Here is a 20,052-nt window from a genome sequence, read left to right as displayed (position 1 = left end):
AGGAGGGTAAAGCTGAACACTTTTTATTTATTTCTTTACCTTCATATTTGATGTTTTGGTTCATTTTTCTGTGTTTTAAGATGGCACCAGAGAGTGGCGACACTATATAACACTTTCCATTCTATTTTGTAACAAAATGCGCTTGATAATAAATACATCATCAAATCAAAATGAAATCTTTTAGTCGAAGCAATCAGACTGTCCATCTGGATTAAAACAGTGTTTCTTCTGACTATTACAGTGGGGATTTAAAAGTTGAATTTAAGCCTTTGTCAGAAGCAACAAATATATGTAGGTTTTTATTAACAACAAAATAGCTGCAAGTTATGATTTGACATTGTGAACCTGTATTACTGCTTTGCTGAATTAGCTGAAATAGAAGATAAAGCAAACAATGGAGTTCTCATAAAATGAATCATGTGACACTAATTGGCCACTCAAACTAACCTTGAACTGCCAGCATGAGATGATGATCTCCCTAAGACAAGAACCATTTCCCAGGAAGTATCATTGCATTAACCTGCTGTCAATCATGCCACCTTATTACAGTTGATTGGTCTTTTCTTATAATTAAGGCTGTACAGTCTTTCAAAAACATATTAAAAATGCTTATTGTTTAACTGTAATTGCGCAATTTTGCCACGGAACACAGAAGCTTAAACCTCTGTGTTGCTGGACAAAACTGTGCCAGGCTGTCTTATTTTATTAAACTGATAACCTTGCTTTATACAGACCGCTTTCCATTGATTGTTTTGACCGATCTCGAAGCTGAGAGTTCTCGCCTGGGGTCTACATCTTCATTTGGTGCCGTGACACGTGGTTCGGGATGGATGGATGGATGGATCATGAACAGCGGTGTAAGAGCCGAGAGTCCTTCACTGTTGAGAGTTGAGGAACTCGGCCGGCCAGACGTGAGTATTTTATATGTGTTTAGTTTTCCTCTCATTCAAGTGGTGCCCGACCTGACCCCTCGCTGATTATTTTCTAGTCCAGCCCAAAAGGATCAGTCTGAGCAAGGATAGGAGACCCTATGTATGTAAAATAAGGGGTAAAAATAAGTGAAGTTGAGAATTTTTTTAATATTCACGGTTGGCGGTTTCCGAAGTTGTTTAATTCCGAGACTTTTTTGGATTTGTTGAACTCTGAGCAGTGTTGAACTCCAACCTTTGAACCCCTCCTCCCCTTCAAACTTTCCAACTTTTGATATAGTGATTGAATTTGATCCGATTAAGAAGAGGAGAGAGGGACAAGGTCGGGAATCTTCTCAGAATTAAGTAAACCCGATTTGGCTGGATTGGTGTTGTTTAAATTAATACTAAAGATTCTTTAATAAAAAGAAAATATTGCGGTATTTTATAACAAGGTTTGATGCTTTGTAAAATTAATTAGGGTTTGTGGAAGTTTGATTGGTGAATTAAAAACAAGTTTGAGTCAATGCTATAAAAGGAAAGTGGTTTAAAATGAGTAATTATATAGATAAAACGGAAGGTCCATTCTCAACGTTAGTGAAAACGTGAAAAATTTCCGAAAAAATCGGAGGCTTTTAGAAAACTTAAAGCGTTGGGCCATGAACGAGCAAACCCACAAGCTGCTGCCCCTAACGCCACTATCTGTATTTATTGCCCTTGGAAGCCCCATGAAATTATATCTATCCTCAGTAATGCACCAGACCGCCACGAGGTCCCTCAGCAATTCATCGATTTCCTAAGTACCACAATTAAAGTTTATGATGGTAATGCCAAAGATCTTTGGGCCCTTATCTGGTCGGCATGGACGGGTTGGGCCGAAGGGTCTGTTTCCCTGCTGTACATCTCTATGACTCTAAGTCTTTACCCTCCCTGAATATGCCCGCTATACTGATCACATTAAGCACAATTTTAATGCTTTCGCTAATACTGTAGCCCAGGGACAACAGCGACAAGACGATATTCTTGCTGCTGCATCTGCTATATTAGCAAAGCCTATTGACCTCACTCGTATTCTCAAACTTCGCCTGAAAAATAAGGAGTCTGCTGAGGGCTTCCGGGAACGTTTTAGAGAGTGTTATGAATCTTATTCCAGAGATGAAAATTGAAATTTCAGTGCTGCCAAAGCTCAATATATCTTGATGCTATTAAACTACCTGCCGCCCTCTGTAGCCACAGCAGCAAAGATAAATGACTTGCAATGGTTTGAAGCCACTCCTCATCAACTCCATTGTTCTATTAGAGTTTTGTGGAAACAACAAAGTGAAGAAAAGCCTCCAATCCGTGTAAAATCGGAATTTGTTGTTCGAGAGGAGTCTTTTAAACAACTACCCGTGCGTAGTAATGGTGGCTCTGCCTCGAGCTGAAACATCAGTCGTGGGTGTGGCTGAGGGGCTCCTCCTGGAAATACACCTCCAGGCTGTTTTAATTGGAGTAGCCCATATCACTAGGCTTGGGACTGCCCAATCCGAGGCTGCTTTATCTGTGGCAACGCTTAGCACTGGGGCACTGCTTGCCCTAGAGCGGCAATAAAGGAAGAACATGGAAACAGTTGTAGAAATCACCCTCAGACCTGTGATAATTGTTGAAGACCTTCTGATAATAAGCATCTTTCATCACAAGCAGGAAGAAGAGGACAGAGCACCAATTTTTCCCAAAATAATCCTTTTCCCAATGACTAACTAATTTTCCTTTGTTTTCTGCCTTCCAAACAAGAACCCACAGTCTTACTTAAAGTTAACAACAGATGGTACCCTTTTCTAACTGACACAGGGGCTTTAATGTCTTCTGTGAAATCTGACATGAATCTGCCAATTTCTAAACAGAGAATTTATCTCCAAGGAGAAAGCCACAAATATCCACTCTCTGATCAAGTCCCCATTTATTTCCAAGGCTATTCCCTGTTTCATCGCTTTGTGATTACAACCAACTTATCATGTAACCTGATGGGACGAGACCTGCTGTGTGCCTTCCAAGTTAAACTTGCATGTTCCCCTCATGGTGTCCAACTTGATTTTGACTCATCTGTCCACTAAACCATAATTGTGGCCACTTGATATTGACCCTCCAGTTCCTGGAGAACATATTACTCTTGCTTATGATTGAACAGACCAAGATAAATGTCTTGAAAATTTCTTCGCAGATTTAATTGGAACTAAATGGACTGTGCAGATTTTGGCCCATGTCACCAGCCCAGAGGAGAGGCCGATTTTGTTAAAGTACCTTCTCACTTATGGAAGCAAGGGGACTCATCAGCCCCTCACATCACTCAGAAAGTAAATCCGCCTCACCATGCTAAGGAAGTTGGCCCTGTGGTTCACCGTGTAATTACCAAGGCTGATCCACATTGTTACCTACTGCAGACACTTCAAGAAGATATGACTATTCGCGATTATCCAACTCCTACTTCCTGCAATGCCGCACTCCTGCACTACGAGAGTCGGGTCATCCTTGATCTAATCAACCTGGATATTTGAGCTGAGACATCCTCTCATGTTTGTGAACAGACTGTGAACACATTCAAGTTGCTTTAAAGCAAACTGTTATTAGATTAGATTACTTACAGTGTGGAAACAGGCCCTTCGACCCAACAAGTCCACCGACCCGCCACCCACCCAGGCCCATTCCCCTACATTTACCCCTTCACTTAACACTACGGTCAATTTAGCATGGCCAATTCACCTAACCTGCACATTTTTGGATTGTGGGAGGAAACCCACGCAGACACAGGGAGAATGTGCAAACTCCACCCAGAGAGTCACCTGAGGTGGGAATTGAACCCGGGTCTCTAGCACTGTGAGGCAGCAGTGCTAACCACTGTGCCACCGTGCCGCCCCAATCCATTATCTTGCCATCCATTCGCCAGTACCCACTAAAACAGCAAGCTATACCAAGCCTTACTGCTTTAATTGAAAACTTTCTCCACCAAGGTATATTAGTCCCATGTCAATTGCCTTGTCACACTCCTATTATGGCTGTCCCAAATCCTGGCAAACCAGACCAATATAGGATGGTTCAAGATTTAAGAGCTATCAATGCCATTGTCCAGCCACTTCAGGCCTTGGTTCCAAACCCAGCTCATATTTTATCCACAATATCATCGGATGCTAAATCTTTTGCTGTTGTTGATCTTCAACATGCCTTTTTCTTACTGTCTCTTCATGAGAACAGCCAGTACTTATTTGCCTTCACCTTTAATGGACAGCAGCTAACTTGGACTCGACTACACCAAGGCCTCATTCATTCTCCAACACGTTTCTCTCAGATCTTACAGAAATAATTGAGGTCTTTAACCTTGACAAGTGGATCTACGCAAGTTCAATATGTAGATGACCTCCTTGTAGCCAGTGTTGATGAAGAATCAAACCGCTCTGATGTTGTGCTTCTCCTCAATTACTTGAAGCACTTAGGATACGTAGTCTCTCCACAGAAAGTCTCCACTGCACCACATCAAGTTAAATTCCTGGGCTTTATGATATGTGCTGACCCACGCTCTCTGGAACAGAGTCGTATCACTCCTGTTATCAACTTCCCAGCCCCAATCAACAAGAAGCAAGTGCACCAATGGCTGGGCATGGTCAACTTCCGCAGACAGTGGATTCCAAACGCGGCTCTCCTCATGAAGAAGTTGGCTCTATATTCCTCCTATGAAGGGACATTCACCCTCCCCCCAGAAGGAAAGCAAGCCTTTGATGATCTAAAGCAAGCTTTGTCACAAGTTCCAGCTCTGGGAAGACCTCTTTATGACAGACCCTTTCAATTATACTGCACTATTATGGATGACTGTGCCTCTTCAGTACTTACTCAACTTCAGCGAGATAAACATCGTCCAGTTGCCGATTTTTTTCTACTAAACTTGACCCCGTTGCCTTGGGACATCCCCACTGCACTGAGATTTTAACTGCCATTTATCTCAGTTTACAATCTGCAGAGAATCTTACACTGAAACAAGACTTTGTCATCTCCAGTTCTCATTCAGGGGTTGCCCTTTTAGGGAATTTGCAAACTCAACATTTGACTGCAGCCCGCCAAAACCGTTATAAGATTTATCTTTTAAATAATCCTTTAGTGACTTTTAAGCATTGTACTACCCTTAACCCTGCTGATTTTTTTTTTTTAGCTCATCTTCCTTCAACCATGTCCACTCCAGAACATAATTGTTTTCTCCTCATTAATGAGGACATTCAAGTTCAACCAGATCCTTCTGACATTCCAATCCAAAATCCAGATATCAATATGTTCACTGATGGTAGTTCCTTTATTGACCAAACAGGAACTCGTTTTTCAGGCTACGCTATAGTTGATATGGCTCTATCCTGGAGTCTGCTGCCTTTGACAACCCTTTTTCAGCCCAGCAAGCTGAACGTTTTGCTCTGATCCATGCTTGCATTCTAGGGACAGGGCTCCATGCTAATATTTACACTGATTCCCGATATGCTTTTGGGGCTGTACATGATTTCGGACAACTCTGGAGCAACAGAGGATTTTTGACATCTTCTGGCACTCCCATCTCTCACTGTCAGCTTGTCTCAGACCTTTTGACCGCACTCCGACTCCCAAAACAGGTTTCTGTTGTCAAATGTACCACCCATGGAATTGGCCAATCCTCTGTTGATATAGGTAACCATGCTGCTGATGTAGCTGCAAAACAAGCTGTTAGCAACTGTCTTATGATTGTGCCCAAAATGCTGAGTCTGACAGGAGTAGGTCTACCTCGGAGAAACTAATGCCAACCATTCAAGATGTTGTTACCTTACAGAGGGACGCCTCAGAATCTGAAAGGCAGTTGTGTTCTAAAGCCAACTGTTTTGTAATCCTGTTACTACACTATGGAGCACTCTAGCTGGACAGATTTGTATGTCTGATGAATTTGCTTTCTGGGTAGTTGGTTGTATTCATTATGCTACTCACTGTGGTGCTTGTTCAACATCTGACTTGCTTTTGAATACTTGGTGGCATCCACGCCTCCAGCAGATGGCCCAACAAGTAAGTGACAGATGTCTCACTTGTAAGGAACACAATCTGGGAAAAGGTATTCCTTGCCCTATGGGTCAGACACCCCTCCCTGAGAGCCCTTTTCAAACTCTTTAACTTGATTGCATTGAATTGGAAAAGTGTCAAAACTATAAGTATGTTTTATTTATTGTTGATGTTTTTCTGAATGGGTCGAAGCTTACCCTACTTCCAAAGCTATTGTAAACACTGTTGTGAGTATCCGACTGAAGGAGATGATTCCCTGCTTTGGTATTCCTCTTTGTCTGTCTTCTGACAATGGTCCTCATTTTATTGGTGACATAAATGAGGAATTATCCTCTCAATTCAGCATTCGCCACCAACTCCATTGTGCTTCTCGCCTCCAGGCTGCAGTTCTTGTGGAGCGTTGTAACCAGACTCTGAAAACTAAACTCACAAAATGAACTTCTGAGACAGGCCTTTCCTGGGTTAAACTATTGCCCCTGGTTCTGTGTGCACCTATGCTGCACTCCCGCTGGGAGAACTCACTTATCCCCTGCCGGGTCGGGTCGTTCGCACACCTTGGAATGACGCCACTGCCCCTGTCCACTTTCACCACATGGCAGACGATATGTCCTGCGATGTTCTCTCCTAAACTAACATTTCACGAGGGCTCCATTCTAGAGTACGTGCTGCTCACGAAAAACTCCGCTCCCTTGAAGGAGATCACGATATTGAGCCAGGCTCCTTTGTCCTCATCAAGAATTGGACATGCCGCAGCCTCCAGCCTCGATGGGAAGGACCCTTTCAGGTCCTGCTCACTACCCCAACTGCTGTCAAAGTGGCGGGGCGATCTGCATGGGTTCATATCCACCATTGTAAGGTCATTGGAGATGTATCTAAGAATGGGGGAAGATGATGAGAATGATGGAGATGATGAGAATGATTGGGAAGATGATAGAGAGATTGAGAATGAAAGGGAACTGAGAAGGGAGTCAGAACCAGACTTTTAGGGCATAGCTGCCTTTTCGAATAGTAATTTTCCTTCTGTTTTAGATATCCTAATCTTTGCTACAGAAATGACTACCAGGATGAGAACCACTTTCATCCTGAAATGTGGACTTGCCTTGGCCAGCATTAGTACACAAGAGAGGACCATCTATCTGTGTGACCCTGAACAACAAGAGACTGTATACCACCCATTGTGTGGAATATTACTCAAGATGATCGTCGTAATGGCCAACTACATCAACAAGATCGGACAGTCCATTGACAGAACGTTAACTGTAACTGGATTGCATTCTATATCCCTCTAAAGCTGAGGGATAACGTTCATCCAACTGATTGGCTGAAAAGGCTCAAGCTGCATAACCCTCATCTTCCTGTAAGAGAATGCTGGCTCCCTGTAGGTCAGAGAAATGAATGGGGGACTGTCTACAGCAAGAATCATTGTCTTCCTGTGAGAGCATTTTAAGTGCGGGCAGCAGCGGAGGTAGGACGAACTCAGAAGACTGCAGATAAGGTAAGGCAGTTTTTATTAAAGTTACTTACCGGTAGCGGGCAGCGGTGTTTTTCTCTTTCACAGAAGGAGCGGGATCAGCGGAGGGAGTGACGAGGACCCGAGGGGCAGCCAGGAAGGAAAGCAGTGACCATAGATATCAGCAAGGCGGCTAAACCAGAGACTCTACTCCTGCAGTGTCTCCCACCCGCCCTCCTCCTCTAACCCAGTTAATAAGTAGGAAGAGCGGGAGCGACGACCAGGGGACTGCCGGTAATATATCTGGGCAGTGGCTGAGCCCGAGACACTACACGTGTTGTGTCTCCCACCCACCCCCTCCTCCTCTAACCAAACATAGGACTCTGGTTTGTTAAGGTAAAGATTTTCTATTTCTTTATCGGTGATTGGTTAAAAATTTACTTTTTATGCTCTATCTATTAATTGTTTTTTAGAAAAAGACTTGTAGAGAGGTATCAGAAAATATTTTAACTCAAACTTATAGAAAGTAATAAAGTAATTAACTAAGCAGAGATGGCTGGGCAGGTGATGTGCTGTCGCTGTATGATGTGGGAGCTGGCTGATCCCATTGTGAATGGCAGTGACCACATCTGCAGCAAGTGTTGGTTGCTAGAAGAACTCCGGCTCAGAGTTGATGATCTGGAATCTGAGCTTCAAACACTGCAGCACATCCGGGAGGGGGAGAGTTACCTGGACGCTTTGTTTCAGGAGACAGTCACACCTGGGAGATTAAGTAATTCACATTCAGTTAGTGATCAGGGCCCTCAGAGTGTGACTGTAAGTGAGGCAGGTAGGGGGAACCTGAGTTCAGGAGTGCAGGAGCCTCAGCCCTTGACCTTGTCCAACAAGTATGAGATTCTTGCTCCCTGTACGGATGGGGAAAAGGCCTCTGGACAGGATGAGCCAGCTGACCATGGCACCATGGTGCAGAAGGCCATGAAAGAGGGGGAGGCAAAAAGGCAAGTAGTTGTTATCGGGGATTCTATAATTAGGGGGACAGATAGTATCCTATGCAAGCCGGATCGGGAGTCTCGCATGGTCTGTTGCCTGCCCAGTGCCAGGGTGCGGGACATCTCCGACCGGCTTGAAAGGATATTGGAACGGGAGGGGGACGATTCAGTTGTTGTGGTCCACGTTGGGACTAACAACATAGGCAAAGCTGGGGTGGAGGACCTGTTTAAGGATTATCAAGCACTAGGAAGGAAATTGAAGTACAGGTCCTCAAGGGTCATAATCTCCAGATTACTGCCCAAACCTTGTGCCAATTGGCATAGGGATAAGAAAATTAGGGAAGTAAACACATGGCTAAGGGATTGGTGTGGGAAAGAGGGATTCCATTTCATGGGGCATTGGCATAAGTTTTGGAACTGGGGGGATCTGTACCGTTGGGACGGTCTCCACCTGAACCGATCTGGTACCAATGTTCTAGCGAAGAGGATAAATAGGGTGGTCAGTCGGGCTTTAAACTCCTGAGTTGGGGGGAAGGGAAAGCGAAAGCGACAGAGAGTATGCAGTTAAATGGAAAGATCAGCAGCAGGATAGCATGTCTGCAGGTGGATTTAAGCTTGAGGCAAACTAGGAATGCCAAAAAAAAAGGAAGGATAACTTAGGACATCTTATGACTTCCAATATCTCTAATGAGAAGAAAGTTAGCATTAAGGCACTTTACCTGAATGCTTGTAGCATTCATAACAAAGTAGATGAACTAATGGCACAGATCATCGTGAAAGATTATGATGGTAAGCATCACAGAGACGTGGTTGCAGGGGGTTCAGGACTGGCAGTTAAACATCCAAGGATTTACAACTTATCGAAAAGACAGGGAGGCGGGCAGAGGGGGCGGGGTGGCCTTGTTAGTTAAGAACAAAATTAAATCGATGGCACTGAATGACATAGAGTCGGATGATGTGGAGTCTGTGTGGGTGGAATTGAGGAAACACAAAGGCTAAAAAAACCATAATGGGAGTTATGTACAGACCTCCTAACTGTGGTCAGGACCAGAGGCGCAACATGTACGGGAAATAGAGAAGGCATGTCAGAAAGGCAAGGTCACGGTGATCGTGGGGGAATTCAACATGCAGGTGGACTGGGTAAATAATGTTGCCAGTGGATCCAAAGAAAGGGAATTCTTGGAATGCTTACAGGATGGCTTTTTGGAACAGTTTGTCATGGAGCCCACAATGGAGCAGGCTATTTTGGACCTAGTGCTATGTAATGAACCAGACTTTATAAAAGATCGTAAAGTAAGGGAACACTTAGGAAGCAGCGATCATAATATGGTAGAGTTCAGTCTGCAGTTTGAAAGAGAGAAGGCAAAATCTGATGTAATGGTGTTACAGCTAAATAAAGGTAATTGAGGGCATGAGAGAGGAACTGTCAAAAATCGACTGGAAGCAGAGCCGAGCAGGGAAGACAGTAGAGCAAAAATGGCAGGAGTTTGTGGGTATAATTGAGGACACAGTACAGAGGTTCATCCCCAAGAAAAGAGAGATTATCCGGGGAAGGATTAGACAGCCATGGCTGACAAAGGAAGTCAGGAAATGTATCAAAGGAAAAGAGAGATCCTATAAAGTGGCCAAGAGCACTGGGAAATCAGAAGATTGGGAAGGCTACAAAAACAAACAGAGGATAACAAAGAGAGAGATAAGGAAAGAGAGGATCAAATATGAAGGTAGGCTAGCCAGTAATATTAGAAATGACAGTAAAAGTTTCTTTCAATACATAAGGAACAAACGACAGGCAAAAGTAGACATTGGGCCACTTCAAAATGATGCTGGAAGGTGAGTGATGGGAGATAAGGAAATAGCTGGAGAACTTAATAAGTACTTTGCGTCAGTCTTCACAGTGGAAGACATGAGTAATATCCCAACAATAAAGGGAGTCAGGGGGCTGAGTTGAGTATGGTTGCCATTACAAAAGAGATAGTGCTAGAAAAGCTAAAAGGTCTTAAAATTGACAAATCTCTTGGCCCCGATGGGCTACATTTTAGAGTTCTGAGGGAGGTGGCTGAGGAAATAATGGAGGCGTTGGTTGAGATCTTTCAAAAGTCACTGGAGTCAGGGAAAGTCCCGAATGATTGGAAGATCGCTGTTGTAACCCCATCGTTCAAGAAAGGATCAAGACAAATGATGGAAAATTATAGGCCAATTAGCCTAACCTCGGTTGTTGGTAAAATTCTAGAATCCATCGTTAAGGATGAGGTTTCTAAATTCTTGAAAGAGCAGGGTCGGATTAGTACAAGTCAACATGGATTTAGTAAGGGGAGGTTGTGCCTGACAAACCTGTTGGAATTTTTTGAAGAGGTGACAAGTTGGTTAGATCAGGGAAACCCAGTGGATGTGGTCTATCTAGACTTCCAAAAGGCCTTTGATAAGGTGCCACACGGGAGGCTGCTGAGTAAGATGAGGGCCCATGGTATTTGAGGTGAGCTACTGGCATGGATTGAGGATTGGCTGTCTGACAGAAGGCAGACAGTTGGGATAAGTGGTTATTTTTTGCAATGGCAGCCGGTGACAAGTGGTGTCCCACAGGGTTCAGTGTTGGGGCCGCAACTGTTCACGTTATATATTAATGATCTGGATGAAGGGACTGGGGGCATTCTAGCGAAGTTTGCGGATGATACAAAGTTAGGTGGACAGGAAGGTAGTACTGAGGAAGTGGGGAGGTTGCAGAAGGATCTAGACAGTTTGGGAGAGTGGTCCAGGAAATGGCTGATGAAGTTCAATTTAAGCAAATGCGAGGTCTTGCACTTTGGAAAAATAGAATACAAGCATGGACTACTTTCTAACCGGTGAGAAAATTCATAAAGCCAAAGTATAAAGGGATCTGGGAGTGCTAGTCGAGTGGGCGGCACGGTGGCACAGTGGTTAGCACTGCTGCCTCACAGCGCCAGAGACCCGGGTTCAATTCCCGACTCAGGCGACTAACTGTGTGGAGTTTGCATGTTCTCCCAGTGTCTGCGTGGGTTTCCTCCCACAGTCCAAAGATGTGCAGGTCAGGTGACTTGGCCATGCTAAATTGCCCGTAGTGTTAGGTAAGGGGTAAATGTAGGGGTAGGGGTATGGGTGGGTTGCGCTTCGGCGTGTCGGTGTGGACTTGTTGGGCCGAAGGGCATGTTTCCACACTGTAATGTAATGTAATCTAATAATTCTCTAAAGTAAACATGCAGGTTGAATTTGTGATTAAGAAAGCGAAGGCAATGTTGTCATTTGTCTCAAGAGGGTTGTAATATAAAAGCAGCGATGTGCTACTGAGACTTTATAAAGCTCTGGTTAGGCCCCATTTGGAGTACTGTGTTCAGGTTTGGGCCCCACACCTCAGGAGGGACATACTGGCACTGGAGCATGTCCAGCGGAGATTCACACTAATGATCCCTGGAAAGGTAGGTCTAACATATGAGGAACGGGGATTGTACTCATTGGAGTTTAGAAGGATAAGGGGAGATCTAACAGAAACTTACAAGATAATACATGGCTTGGAAAGGGTGGACACGAAGTAATTGTTTCCGTTAGGCGAGGAGACTAGGGCCCGTGGGCACAGCCTTAGAATTAGAGGGGGTCAATTCAGAACAGAAATGCGGAGACATTTCTTCAGCCAGAGAGTGGTGGGCCTGTGGAATTCATTGCCGCGGAGTGCAGTGGAGGTCGGGACGCTAAATGTCTTCAAGCCAGAGATTGATAAATTCTTGATGTCACAAGGAATTAAGGGCTACAGGGAGAATGTGGGTAAGTGGAGTTGAAATGCCCATCAGCCATGATTGAATGGCGGAATGGACTCAATGGGCCGAATGGCCTTACTTCCACTCCTATGTCTTATGGTCTTATGCCCCTGGACGTGGCCATCAAACGGACAACAAAATAATCAGGAACATGAGAAGGCTGGAAGTGAAAGATTAGCAATTCAATTGCAAGGACAATATTATCAGCCTGTGTAAAGCCAAAAAATGCAATTTTGAAAGACTAAGATTGGCGAACGGCACGGTGGCTCAGTGGTTAGCACTGTTGCCTCACAGCGCTGGAGACCCAGGTTCGATTCCAGCATTGGGTGATTGTGCAAACTCCACACAAACATTCTCCCTGTGTCTGCGTGGGTTTCCTCTGAGTGCTCCAGTTTCCTTCCACAGTCCAAAGATGTGAGTGTCAGGTGAATTGGCCATGCTAAATTGCTCATAGTGCTAGGTGCATTAGCCAGAGGGAAATGGGTCTGGGTGGGTTACTCTTTGAAGGGTCTGTGTGGACTTGATGGGCCAAAGGGCCTTTTTCCACGCTGTAGGGAATCTGATCATGATGACCCTGCTTTATACAGACCGCATTCCATTGATTCTTTTGACAAATCTTGAAGCCGAGAGGTCCCGCCTGGGGACTACATCTTCAGTAGCTTCAGTTAACAGCAACAATCTAATAATTGCATTCTATTAAAAAAATCTCCTGAGCTGCTATGCTATAGCGTTTGTAAACTTAAGATAAATACTAAACTTTTAGGATGGAACTAGAGTAGATGTTGAGGATGGAGTATTGGTTTTAAAGGAATGGAATGATTGATGTTTGCTTTATTTTCGGACGGGGGTGGAGATGGCTAGAGATTTAAGGGGGAATACAGCAGGCTCTAAACATTTGAGAACTTTAACAATATCAACTCATGATGGGACGAAGAGGAGATGTTGGCTGGTGAGCAGTTCAGTGGGAATAGGACTGACAGAGCAGGAGATGAGCTTTTTGAAAATGTTGATCATAGATCAGCTGTAAGGAGAGATTGGAGAGAAGTTTGAGATAAGTGAGAGGTGAGGGCGAGACAGGGGAGATTTTACAGCAAGCTTGACTCTCTGGGCCTTTGGAAGGGTGGGAAGGAACTGATTGGACGGTCTCTGTCTTCGTGACAAAGCCGTCTGTGTACTCCTTCCATTTACTGTTGGGGGTGGGGGTGGAGAAGAGAGAGGAGCACAGTTTGAGAAGATATGATCAGAGGGAAAGTAAATCAGGTGTTACCTTTGCACTCCAGAATGATTCTGAAATAATAAGCAGTTTCAACAAATGATAATTGGGCCCAATATTATTTTACATGGTCTAGCCAACTCTGGTCAATGTGAAACCAGTTCGCCAATCTTAGTCTTTCAAAATTGCATTTTTTGGCTTTACACAGGCTGATAATATTGTCCTTGCAATTGAATTGCTAATCTTTCACATCCAGCTTTCTCATGTTCCTGATTGTTTTGTTGTCCATTTGATGGCCATGTCCAGGGACTCCATTGCTCACGGGAAGACAATGATTCTTGCTGTAGACAGTCCCCCATTCATTTCTCTGACCTACAGGAAGCCAGCATTCTCTTACAGGAAGATGAGGGTTATGCAGCTTGAGCCTTTTCAGCCAATCAGTTGGATGAAGGTTGTCCCTCAGGTTTAGAGGGATATAGAATGCAATTCAGTTACAGTTAACGTTATCGTGACTATTACCAGTTTAGGAAGGATGTCTAGATTTGAAGAGCGGAAATTATTCAGTTCGCTATCAAAAACCAGAAACTTCAGCTGATGACCAAGTTGAGTAATTGTGTAATGTACACTGTTAGAAGGGCTGTGATCCAAGGATTTATTTTGAAAATGAGATTCTGTAGAACTTCATGAAGGTATCCTAATATTTTTTATAAAGGACACTTTGCTGAGGAAAACGCCCTGAGGACAACAACGTTTCACCCTGCACAGAGCAGGGAGCTTGGATTGAGTCATACAGTTTAAAGAAAGTTTACAGAGACCTCACAAGCCCGGTTTGTGAATGAGACATAGATCTGCATTTTAAACTCAGTAAGAAAGAATTTGACTTGCTCAAGAGCTCCAGCACATCATCTTTCCCACTCAGGGAGGGTTAATGGAGAGGATTGGCTTGGAATCTGTTTTTTATTCTCCCCATGGGATTGTGGGTGTTGCTGGCTGGCTGGCCAGCATTTACTGACTGTGTCCTTAGATGCCTTTGAGAAAGTGGGGGTGAGCTGCATTTTCGAACCACTGCAGTCACATGCTGTATGTAGACCCATAATGTCCTTACTCCAGAATTTTAATCCAACCACAGTGAAGAGATGACAATATATTTCCAAACCAGATTGGTGGGTGGCTTGGAGGGAAATGGAAAGTTGTGGTTTTCCCATGTATCTGCTGTCCTTGTCCTTTGAGAGGGAAGTGGTCATGGGGTTTGGAAGGTGCTGTCTGAAGAGCTTCAGTGAATTTCTGCTGTGCATCTTGTAGATAGTACACACGGCTGCTACTGAGCATCAATGGTGAAGGGAGTGAGTGATTGCGGATGTGGTGCCAATCAAGTGGGCTACTTTGTCCTGAATGATGCCAAGCTTTTTGAGTGCTGTTGGGGTTACACTCATCCAGACACCTGTGGAGTTATCTATCATACTCCTAATGTGTGCGTTATAGATGGAGAACAGGCTTTGGGGAGTCAGGAGGTGAGTTATTCATGCAGGTTTCTTCACCTGTGACCCATTGCAGCCAGTGTGTTTATGTGGTAAGTCTAATTGAGTTTCTGGTCAATGGTAAACCCAGGGATGTGCTAGTGGGGGATACACTGTTGGTAACACCATTGAATATCAAGGGATTTTGTTTCGATTATCTCCTATTGGAGATAACCATTGCCTGACATCTGTGCATGTGAATGTTACTTACTATTTGTCAGCCCAAACCTGGATATTGTCCAGATCTTGTTGCATTTGGACACGATTCCTTCAATTTTATCTGAGGAGTCACAAATGGTGCTGAGTATTGTGCAAGCATTGGTGAACATTCCTATTTCTGACTTCATGTTGGAGGGAAGGTGATTGATGAAGCAGCTGAAGATTGTGGTGCCTTGGGCCCTTTTCTGAGGATCTCCTGCAGAGATGTCCTGGAGCTGAGATGACTGACCTCCAACAACCACGATCATCGTCCTATGTGCCAGGCATGACTCCAACCACCGGAGAGCGTGTCCTCTCATACCCATCACTTCCAGTTTTTCTGTGGCTGCTTGATGCCATCTTCAGTCAAATGGAACCTTCATGTCAAGGGATGTCACTCTCAGCTCCCCTCTGGAATTGAGCTCTTTCCTCCATGTTTGAATCAAGGCTGCAATGAGATCAAGAGTTGAGTGGACCCGGCAGAATCCAAACTGGGCGCCAGTGAGCAGGTTATTGCTGAGCAGGTGCTGCTTGATAGTGTCATTGTCACTTTACTGATGATTGAGAATCGACCAATAGGGCAGTAATTGGCTGGGTTGGATGTGTCTGCTTTTTGTATCCAGGACGTGCCTGGTCAATGTTCCACATTGTCGGCTCGATGCCAGTGTTGTAACTGTACTGGAAGAGTTTAGCAGGAGTTCTGGAGCAGAAGCCTTCAGTGCCATGGCCACAGTGCTGTCAGGGCCCAAAGCCTTTGCAGTATCCAGTGCCTCCAACAGTTTCTAAACATCACATGGTATCTGTGAGGCTGGGGGCCAATGGAGCAGATCAAAACGGATCATCCCCTCGGAACGCCAGGCTGAGGATTGCTGTGAATGTTTCACCCTTGTCTTTTACACTGACGTGCTGGCCTCTTCCATCACTGAGGCTGGGTATATTTGCGGAGACTCCTCCTCTCCTGAGTTGTTTAATTGTCCAGCAACAGTCTTGACCAAATGTGGCAAGACTGCAGAGCTTAGACTGATCTGTTGCTTGGGGTTACCTTAGCTCTGTCTATCACTCACTGCTATTTAACATGCACACAGCTTCAGAAAGTTGGGCACCTCATTTTGAGGTATACATGGTGCTGCTCCTGGCCAGCCCTCCTGCACTCTCCATTGAATCACGATTAATACTTTGACTTGATGGTAATGGTTGACTGGGGGGTATTCTGGGCCAGGAGGTTACAGATTGTGCTGGAGTACAATTCTGCTGCTGATGGCTCCCAGTGCTTCATGGATGAAGTCTTCATGTCCTAGATCTGTTGGAAGCCTGTCCCTCTTTACACAGTGATAGTGTCACACAACGCAATGGAGGGTATTGTCAATGTGGTTGTGTTGCTCTAGATAGGCTGTTATCTAATGCTCCAGTAAGTTAAATAAGCATCAGGAAAGAGGCTTCATGTCTTGCAGTTTGAAGTGTATGTGAACCTTAGTTTGTGTGAAGGGCTAATTGTACAAACCACAGCTCACTTCTCGAAGCATTCAGGTGCATTTTGGGGAAAAAAGGAATGTAATTCCTGATTTTTTTGTCTAAAGTATAATGTACAGGCACAGGAAGGTAAGAACGTTCTGAGCTATGATAATTATACAATGTATTAATTTGTTCCATCCTAATTGTTTAATTTACTTGCAATGCCCATTAACAATAGCTCCAATTCCTGACAAGGATATAGTGCTTATCTCATTAAAATCACTATTTTAATATATTAACATATTCCCAAGGATACATAGCATTTAACACCTGCAAAGAGTAAACTTTTCTATTTCAAATCATAAAACTCCCAATTATTAATGTGTTGGTAAACCCTTGAAAAGTAAACACTTCTGAATTAATGTTTTTGAAAAACTATTTTTCAGTAGATTAGATTATTTTTAGATTCAAACTTCTTATGTCTGTTGAGATTGTGTTGCCTACTATTTGTTAAAATGATGTACAAATGTTTCTGCTCAGGGACCTTGAACTAATTCCACTCCCTCTGAAACCTAATTGAATCACAGGGGAGATGGAGTTGCTTTATACAAAGGGCTGTCATAAATGAAATACATTTGGTGCTTCAGGTCTATTTTCATGCTTGGTGTTGTCTCCACTCTCTAAAAATAGGACTGTCCACAATTGAACAGACAGCTTTCATTTACGATCATTTCTATGCAATTTTTGGAGTTCCTGGTAAGAAACTGAAGCCGGTTGATTATTTATTTCCTTGTTAACCGATCTTTAACTCGCTTCTTGTTCTACTTTTCACTCAGCCTGGGAAACCTCAGGTTTTGTCACTTTCAGCTTGAATCCAGTTTCAGGTACTCCTTTAATAAACAGAAAATGCTGCAATTTATGAAGTTTAAATTCATCAGAAACTGTATGGACATGCAGTACATGAGGACATTACGTGCTGGTCCATGTTCGGGAGAAACAGATGTTTCCAGACCCATTGCTCCCGATGCTCTTCACTGCTGGGGCTTTTCATTGTCCCATGTTTGTGTCTGTTATTGATACATTGATTTCTATGATTAGTTCACAACTCTGTGATATCTGTACCTTGTAAATACCAGGAGGGTGGAATGCAAACTGCAGGGAATGTGCTCTTCACTTTCTTAATTCCTAGCTCCTCGGTTCATTTCTGAATGTTTTCTGGATTGGGAGGGGAATTTTCTTGTTTTCGATCTGACCAGTAATATCTCATGCGCATAAACATATTGTGAAGTTATCAGGCAGGGAAAGCTCAATCAGGGCATAAAGAAGCAAAGTGAAGGATATTTTGATATGGGAAGCTGAAGTAAGGTGGGTGGAGGCCCTTGTGGATCATAAACAGCAGAATACAAGTATTGGGAAGAGTGACTTGAACTTTTTGCTGTAATTTTCAACTAAGAATATGTCATTAACTTGGAAATGTTGCTCTTTTTGTTGTAGCTAACCTCCTGACAATTGCCCTCCTGTCTCGAGGAGGCTGTGGTCTATCCAAACAGATCATTCTTTACTTGGTGGGTATGACAATAGCTGATCTTCTGGTCATCATTTTCAATGTGATCATCTATTACATGCTTGGATACTATATGCCATTTTCATTTCTGGACTACACTTCCATATATAACATCAAGGAGGTTATTAACTATTCAGTTATTGATTACTCGGTCTGGTTGATGGTCGCTTTTACTGTTGACCGCTTTGTCCTCATTTGTTGTCAACATTTCAGAGAAAAGTATTGCAGGAAGGAGACTGCAGCTGTGGTGATAATGACTGTGTGTGTTGTGTTCTCACTCAAAAATATTCCCTTGTATTTTGCATTTGAGCCAATCTATATAATTAACAATGTGGAGTGGGGCGCTCATTTCAAACCAACCTATTACACCTTGCCAGGATGGATCACTTACAACTGGATTGGTGCAATTTTAAACCCATTGTTACCATATCTTATAATTTTATCATTCAATGCATTGACTGTTCGCCACATTGTGATGGCTAATCGAACTCGCAGAGCACTGCGAGGTCAACGTAACACCCAGAACAGCGACGATCCAGAGATGCAGAGCCGAAGGAAATCCATCATTTTCCTCTTCACCATTTCTGGCACTTTTATCATGCTTTTGATGCCATATGTTGTGTTTTTCCTCATTTCCAGGATTACAAGAAATCTTTATGAACCAGATCATTATACAGATCCCCTCCTAATCGCAGATTACACTGCAGATATGTTTGGACTGCTGAGCACCTGTACAAACACATGCGTTTACGCACTGGCCCAGACTAAATTCAGAGAAAAGTTGCGAGATGCCATAATCTATCCATTTTTTGCAATTGTTAAATATGTGAAGAAACCAAAGCAACACCAACCACAGCAGCTGCACTTTGGCAGCAATCTCCTGAATTGTAATTTGAATTCTTTCCTCAGACTGTAGCCTGTCCTGTGTGAGCCTCAGCTCAGTGACTGTCCTCTCACTGCTGCTCAAGTACATGGGAAGCTGTTGTAATGTCTGTGATGCTCTTTCAGATGAGCAGATATCCCAGGGTCAGCCTCCCATCTCAGGTGAACAGAATGGACCTCAGAGCATTATTATGGAAAAGAACCAGGGAGCACTTTCCATTCTCATGTTTCTGCCTGAACCAACATCATCAGAATCAGACTGTGGGGCTCTTTATCTTCCTGCTGTTTGTGAAGCTCTGTGATGTATTTGTTCATTGTTATGATTTCTACATTTCACCGCAATGATTATAATAGTGAGAACACTTCAATATAATCTGATGAACGTGAAGTGAGTAGGAATGCACTAAGATCAACCTTAATGTAAACTCAATCTTTCTGAAACTTAAGAGGAATTTACAATTAAAATTATTGTATTATGCAAAGACATTTTAATTGTGTGTAATTTTGAATATGTAAGTAACCACGACAAATAATTACTAATGTAAAAAAATGCGGTATTACAGTCTGTGACCCATGTAAAACAGTTTGATGTAACTGTTGAAGGCGAGAGTACTCAGTCTGAATACATGAGTTTCCATCAGGTTTTGTGTGGGATGGATCCCAAAAGGCTCCTGGGAGTTTAGGGACCAGCCGGACACAGATCAACAAAAGCTCAGGCCTGTCACAGTCCAGCCACAGGATGACCCCGTTGGCTCAGTGATACTTCAGTGTGTGACCTCCCCCCAGGAGAGGGGGGTTCTGTGAGGGTGTATCTACAACTGATGGCCCTAAAGGACCCTCAAGGTGAACTACTGAGGGCTTGAAGGAAGTCTTGATGGAGGTGAGTGGCTGCAGAGTTCAACAATGAAAGTGAATCCAATGCTGAAAGGGGGGGATGCCTGAACAGGCAGGAGAGGGCAAAGACTGGTCTAAGTGTCTGGGCTAATGTGATCTGGCCCCAGGGGCGATGGTGACTCTGAAATGGGCTGGAGACAAGGCGACCATTCTATTTCTGAGGCAGGGATTGTAGTGATTG

The sequence above is a fragment of the Chiloscyllium plagiosum genome, unplaced genomic scaffold (genome assembly GCF_037043375.1).
Source record: "Chiloscyllium plagiosum isolate Xiang-an unplaced genomic scaffold, Cpla_swu_hap1 HiC_scaffold_10, whole genome shotgun sequence".
Taxonomy (NCBI): domain Eukaryota; kingdom Metazoa; phylum Chordata; class Chondrichthyes; order Orectolobiformes; family Hemiscylliidae; genus Chiloscyllium; species Chiloscyllium plagiosum.
Note: the sequence above shows the minus strand (reverse complement) of the source record.